This window comes from Plectropomus leopardus, unplaced genomic scaffold (assembly GCF_008729295.1).
Source record: "Plectropomus leopardus isolate mb unplaced genomic scaffold, YSFRI_Pleo_2.0 unplaced_scaffold1572, whole genome shotgun sequence".
NCBI lineage: Eukaryota > Metazoa > Chordata > Actinopteri > Perciformes > Serranidae > Plectropomus > Plectropomus leopardus.
This window is the reverse complement of record NW_024616856.1, coordinates 1-6943: the sequence shown is the minus strand read 5'-3', so window position 1 is coordinate 6943 and position 6943 is coordinate 1. Positions and strand designations below refer to the sequence as shown.

At 36.9% G+C, this 6943-nt stretch overlaps 1 long non-coding RNA gene across 1 annotated transcript; it reads right to left on the bottom strand.

The window, feature by feature from the left end:
* Nucleotides 1–1227: 1227 nt before the first annotated feature.
* LOC121964468 lies at nucleotides 1228–6691 on the bottom strand. Its single transcript, XR_006107363.1, has 3 exons — nucleotides 6506–6691; nucleotides 5280–5387; nucleotides 1228–1613 (listed from the first exon to the last, which is right to left on the bottom strand). It is a non-coding gene; the product is annotated as an uncharacterized LOC121964468 (long non-coding RNA).
* Nucleotides 6692–6943: the final 252 nt, after the last annotated feature.

The window sequence follows — 6943 nt, the reverse complement described above, 5'->3', positions numbered from 1 at the left end:
TGTATGTGTGTGTGTGTGTGTGTGGTAAATGATTGAGAAGCTGTTAATAACTTTTCATACATTTTATTGCAAAACACAAACGTACAAAAATCTTCTCTTGATTGTAATATCATATATCACATATCGTGAATATCATAATATCATATTAATATGATATTATGATATTCACGGTTCACGCTGTGACTGCAGGGGGCGCTGTTGTTCTACGGTCACATAAATAAAGTTTTTAATAAACGATGTCACTTCCTCTTTGAGTTTAGATGGCGCATGTATGGAGGTTCATTAATGACAAAACAGCGGTGCAGTAAAACTCTCAGTTCTGAAGCAGATTAAAAAAACACTATTAACCCTTAAACACCTGAATCAACTTTCTCTGCTGCAGGAAGACGCTTTTCACAATCATTTTAACCTCTAAAACCTGAGACAAATGTCTTTAAAAAGACACTAAAGACAACATGTCTTAAAAAAAAATTAAATAAAAGTGGGAAAAATTTAATGAGCCACAGAAATGTCTCGCAAATTGAAAAACAAAAGTAAAAGGTGACAAGAAAATGATCTGAATATTAATTTTAAAAAAAACTATATTTAGAATAAAAAGATTGTATTTTCTTGAGATCACATTCTTATTATTTGTTTAGATTTTTTAAAAACTTTTTTTCCGCTCTTTCCTTTATGTTTCTTATTTTCCACTCATCGCCCTCCAAAGTTTTACAGAGAAATCAAGTCGACATGTTCAGGTTTCGAAGGGTTAAAGCTGTGGATTTTTGAGCCGAGCTCCCACTGTCATGAAATTACTGAAAAAAGGTTATGAAATCAAGTTGTGAATGTACATTGTTTTGGCTGTTAAACGTCTCTATGAAAAACGTAGCCTCTTTAACGTTAAACCTTGTTTTGCACTGCGTCACCGTAGTAACATGAGAAGAATCACACGATACACAAACGCTGTGTGCCGGTCTGGTCTGAAAAAAAGAAATGTCACAAAAATTGGACGTAATTAATAAAAAAGAAAAAGAAAATAAAATTATCTAAAAAAGAGGGGAGGAGATTATTAGAAATTAATTTCAAAAATTCTGGAAAAATCTAGAAAACTATATAAATAATTATAAAGATTCTGTGTTTTAAATAAAGTTTTAGAGAAAATAGAATAATTCTATATATTTTTCACCACTTTTTAAAGGTAACTTGTTTGTTTTTCACTTATTTATTTGCTTATTTTTACTTTTCTTGTATCTTTTTCTTTTTTTTACAAATGTACAAATTTTTGAGCCGGGTGTTGTTTTTAAAAGAAATCAAGTGAACTTGCTCAGTTTTCGGGTTAAAGTCTGACTTTTAAAGCGCTCATCAGTTTTGTCATGAATAATCTTCCATACCGACACGATAAGTAGAAGCTCTCGTTCGTTCTCGCAGTGAAAAAAAAAAACAGTGAAAAACGTGACGAAGCAGATTTGACGTGAATGTGTGATGTCGTTGCAGTGAACTGTGGAAGCTCTGTGATTGGCTGACGTCCGCCCAGAGGGAAGCTGCGTCTCCTCTGCAGAGGTCAAAGGTCACAGCGGTGACCTCATCAGGTGACCCAGGCCGGCATCCGCAGGACTCGACTGATCTGACATCAGCTGCAAAACACAAACCAACATTTCAAACGTTTATTTTTACAAAATAAGAATCAAATTGTTTTTTTCTGATTTTTGATTTTGTGTAAAGTTTTCATTTCCTGAATGTGAGTTTTTAGAGGATCAGTTCGGAGTCACTGACTTCTCGAAACCTTTTAACCCTTTCGAACCTGGATCCTCATCACTTTTCCTGTGGTGCCTTTCGGTTTTTAACCCTTCGAACACTGAAACATTTGGTGCAGTTTCTTTCAGAAACATGAGAAAAAAAGGCAGCGAGGAACTTTTTATCAAATGTGCCACAAACCAAAAGTAGATTTTAGATCATCATCTTTTTAAAAGCAGGGAAAAACCCCAGCCAACTATATATTGTTTTTTCTTTTTTTTTTTTACTGAATTGTTTTAATTTTTTAGCAGTTTTCCAGGTAATTTCCTTTATGCATTCTATTTTTCTGTTGTTTTTTTTTAAACTTTCCCTTTTTTGGTGCAAATGTTTTTCTTGTATTTTCTTTCAGAAATCGAGCAGGTATGCCCGGGTTTTAAAGGGTTAAGATTGTTTAATAAATCGTGTCGACGCAATGATGTTAATAATTGTGTCGAACTCAAATTTCTGCGTTAACTGATTTCAAACAAAACTCGATGAAATCGGCTCATTAATGAAACTTTTCTCCACATTGAGTTTCACTTTTCAGACATTCAGACGCGTTTTAGGCCAAACAACCTCGACACGAGGGACGTTCTCAAGGTGAGTATGAACTCGTAATATTCATAGTTATTGTAAGACCGACAGTGGACCGTTTTTGGAGGCTAGCCGACACTCGCTAATACGTGTTGTACTGCTACGTGAAGCCAACGCGGCTCACACTCAGCCGTGTCATTTGTAATTAGATTACTTTTCATTTTTGCCATGAGGAGGAAAAACGTGACTCAGTGGGCGAGTTTCTGTTCCGATATTTTTGAAATGTGGATAAAACACAATGTGGATTTGACTGAGTTAAAAAAAATGTGAAAGACGATCTAATATTAATTTCTCTGTCAAATTAATTTAATGAGTAATAAACTTAAATGCTCATTTGCTATTTTTTATTAAGTCTTCTTCCATTATACAAAAAAACTAATTTCCCCGTTTGAAGATTTCATTACAAGTTGCATTATTATTAATATTATCATTATTAGCATTTTTTATAGTGTATGCTACATAAATATATAAATGACAAGTTGTCTTAGTTTGACTTGTATCTGAAGTCATTTTTATAGACGTGAGTCGATGGTATCGATATGAAGACTTTGTGTCGTTTAACTCGTCAAACGTTGTCATGTATTTATCGCACTTTTAAATCCTTTTAAAGGCTCATCCGGTTTTTTCTCTGATGAATTGAAGATCGAGTTTATGAAGTCATAAGTTTGTGGGAAATAAATTGAGATTTATTTCAGCACTTTTTACCAATTTCTTGCGCATTTTGGGTGTTTTTTTGACCCATGTTTTTTTTTTACAAAGAGATGAACCTCGGGTTTGAAAGGGTTAACGCCTGGTAAATAATTTTTGTCTTTTCAAAATAAAATGTTCAGTTCCTGCTTGTTAAATGCATACAGTCTGTTTCAAAATAAACTTACTGTATCTGTAAACCACCTCGTACTTAATGTTTATTTTTTTTATTTCAAAATAAAATAGCAGAACAAAATAAATTAAAGCTGCAAGCAGCGATGAACGGGCCCTCGCACCCCCACGGATGTTGGGGTTCTGCTGAACTCCAGCTAAAGCCGCCGTTCATTTCTGTGAAAGTCGGATAATTTTCGGTCGGATTTCACATGATGTAGTACTTCCAGCAGCCACTAGACGCCACTGAAGGGCAACGAATTCCACGTCATTTTGGTGTCCATCATTTGTAGATCAAACCATGAAAATTTCATGTAAATGAATTAAATAATAACAATAAAACAAAAAAACTATTTGGGGACAATTGTGACACAAACAAACAAAATACTATAAACTTGTATATTAAAACATGTCAGTACTCACTAATGGACAAAGTATATTATTACATCACAGTTTCCAAATTACCTCAGATTTTACATTGACATTTCTTTACCAATATTCCTTGATGTCGACAGACGTATCTGCCGATACTGGTTTTACCTGTTTTAGGACAACTTCACCTGATTTATCGGCCAAAAATGATATATCACTCAACTTTATGTTCCTTAATTTGTTCTGCAATATCACAATCAGTGTCTAAACTGTATGAATCTACAGCTAAATTATATTTTAGAGCATAAAAATTTAAAAAAAAATATTGGCTGATATATCTGTCTGCTCTGCTGATATAAGGGTCATATGGTGTTGAAATGGAAAATTCAGTATTGGAAGTAACGTCTGTCAAAAACTAAGACTAAACTAACAACTAAGTTCTTGGCAGGAAAAATTCACTATTCAGTTTATGAGAATTCAAGAGACAAGGAGACAACTGTGTGTTTTTAAACTGTCAACATGACCCAAACAGTCCCTAAGGGGTTAAATATCGACAGAGCGCCGAGCGACAGAGGGAGAAAAACTCCAGACCGGCAGTCATCGAGCCGAACAAAACTCAAAACGAAACAAAAAAAAGTGGCAACAGAGTGATAAAAACAGAAGTGACGGGATCATTTTCAGCAGAACAAAAGCAGCTTTTTGTCTGAGCTTCGACTCTAAATGTCAGCGATTTATTCTCAATCTTGATTTTATTCATAATTTAGTCTCAATCTTTAGTGATTTTCATCCTAAAAGTCTCAACCTGCAGGTTTGAGCCGAGTGAGCGTCTCAACCTTTCAGAGAAAATTAGCTCATTTATCTGCAATTACTTCATGACATTCACTTTATCACTCTGCTCCACACAGAGCGCCGCCGAGCATTCGCCCTGACGATTTAAAGGTCTTACCGACGAGTGCGCAGGTCGGACCTGGTGACTCGGTGCGTTGATTTCACCACAGAGAGACGACATGAAACCAGAGAGAGAGGACGGTCGTTTAGCGAAGACGTTCAGCTGCAGATCTTCTATTTTTACGCCGTAAAGTTTTTTGGGGGGGGATTCTGAGTTCAGATCATGTGATCCCGTCGAGGTTTTGATCTGGATCAAACTGTTTCGTTTTCTCTCGTTGTTTTTAGTTGCCTGTTTCTGTTTTTAGCTTTAAGCTGTTGGTTTGTTTTGGGGTTCTGTTTGTAGTTTTAGTTGCCCATAATTGCTCTAGTTGTGTTGCAAGTTGCCTGTCTGCGTTTTTGCTTGTACGTCTTGGTTGTTAGTTGCTTCTGTTGTATTTTTTTAGTTGCCTCTTTGTTTTTGGTTGCCCGTCTGTGTTTGTTCTGTGTTGCTAGTTGCCCATCTATGTTTTCTTTTGTGTTACTGGTTTTCTGTCTGTGTTTTTTTCTTGGTTGCTGGTTGCCTGTCTGTGTTGCTGGTTGCCAGTCTGTCAAAGTTGATCACAAATGTCAGACGTGATGCTGCAGCGCCGCCTGCTGGACACGCACACACACACGCACACACACACATACACACACACACGTACACACACGCACATGCATGCACACACATACACACACACACACACACACACACACACACACACATGCGCACACACACACACACACACACACACGCACACACATGCACACAGCATCTACACACCAACATGTCTCACCTGCTCAGTGTGTGTGTGTGTGTGTGTGCAGTCTCATAGTGTGTGTTGTAGCTGCTGCAGGTTCAGGCTGATCAGAATCATCAGAGTCCAGACGAGCGTCCTTGTTTCCTACACACACACACAAAACACACACACAAAACACACAAAACACACCGTCAGCTTTCTATGTGTGTGTGTGTGTGTGTGTGTGTGTGTGTGTGTGTGTGTTTTGCATTTTTTAACAACTGAAAATTCTCGACAACAAGACGTTTAAAGTGTAAATTCGCTTCATTTCACTCTCTGTGAAATGAAGCGTTCAGCATTTCTGTGGTTTGAAAATCAGAAACTGTGAACGTCTTCATGGACGTGTTTGTCTCTCTGCCGGTTGTTTCTGTTCCTCTGTGGACGATGAGAATCGTCTTTCTGTTAACATGTCCACACGTCACGTCTCTGTCTTTCATCCTGCGGATATTTACAGTCTCTGAGCGTTCACACGCACTCTGCAGACAAACATCACTGCACGATTTAAAGACAACCGCTGTCAGTATGTGTTGATGCTGGCGGAGATCAGCTTCACATTTATAGAAAACAGATGGAAACACACACGCACACACACACACACACACACACACACACACAGAGTTTATCGAAGACACCTGCTCTCGGCTGAAATGCGAAGAATCAGCAGTTTTATAAATAATGGCTGTATAAAAAAAAATGGAAAGAATTCAGGTTTCGATCGTGGTCAGCTGCCGTTCACACAGAGCGCCTGACGGGTTTCTGATTTAATTTAATTTAATTTAATTTAACCAAACATTTTGTAAGTGTTGTCAAATATTTATTAAACCTGAAACCTGCAGCAACGTCACTTTTCTCATACATACTTTAAAAAAAAAAAGCCAGTGAAAATATTTAGGTTTTTAAATCAAGGAAAAATGTTATTATTACACATTAGAAATTATGTTAAAGAGTAATTTTTAGAGCCCTTTTTTTCTTGTTTGCCTTGATTTTTTCCTCTTTGTTATTTTTTTTGGTTTAAATTATTATTAATTTTCAGGTAATTTTATTGCACTTATTACTTATTTATTGGTATTTTTGGGAGATTTCTTCTTACTTTGCTCATTAACTTCTTCCCAGTCGGAGCGCTCACCGTCAGATTTTAACAAAGTTAATAACATCGAAGCTGATTTAACGGGTTTATCTTTGGTTTAAATTAACTCGGTACAATGAGCTCAGATTGTTCTTACCAGAGAAACAGGAAGTGACGCAGCGTTTCGACTGTCGGGTCCGCCCCGCTCCGTGGTTGCTCGGGTCGTCGCCATGGTAACAGTCACTTCCTCTTCCTCCTGCTGGCCTCTCGTGTCCTCCTCGTCTTCGTCCTCCTGGTCGATGAATCGCTCTCTGAACTTGTCCAGGTCCTCGCTGCTGGCGTTACCTGAACGCATCACCGCGATGAAAATCGTCATTTTGTCGAAACATCCTTTTGACATTTTTTTGAGTGACTTTAAGGACACGTATGATGTGTTCAAGGACCAGTGGAAAGTTGAAGAAAGAAAAATTAAAAGCAAAGAAAAACAAAAGGCCATTTCTTTTAAATCAAAAGGTTTAAAAGCAAAACAATTAACAACATTTTTAAAGAAAAGAAAAATACATTTTTAAAAGGAAAAAAATCAACATTTTTGCAG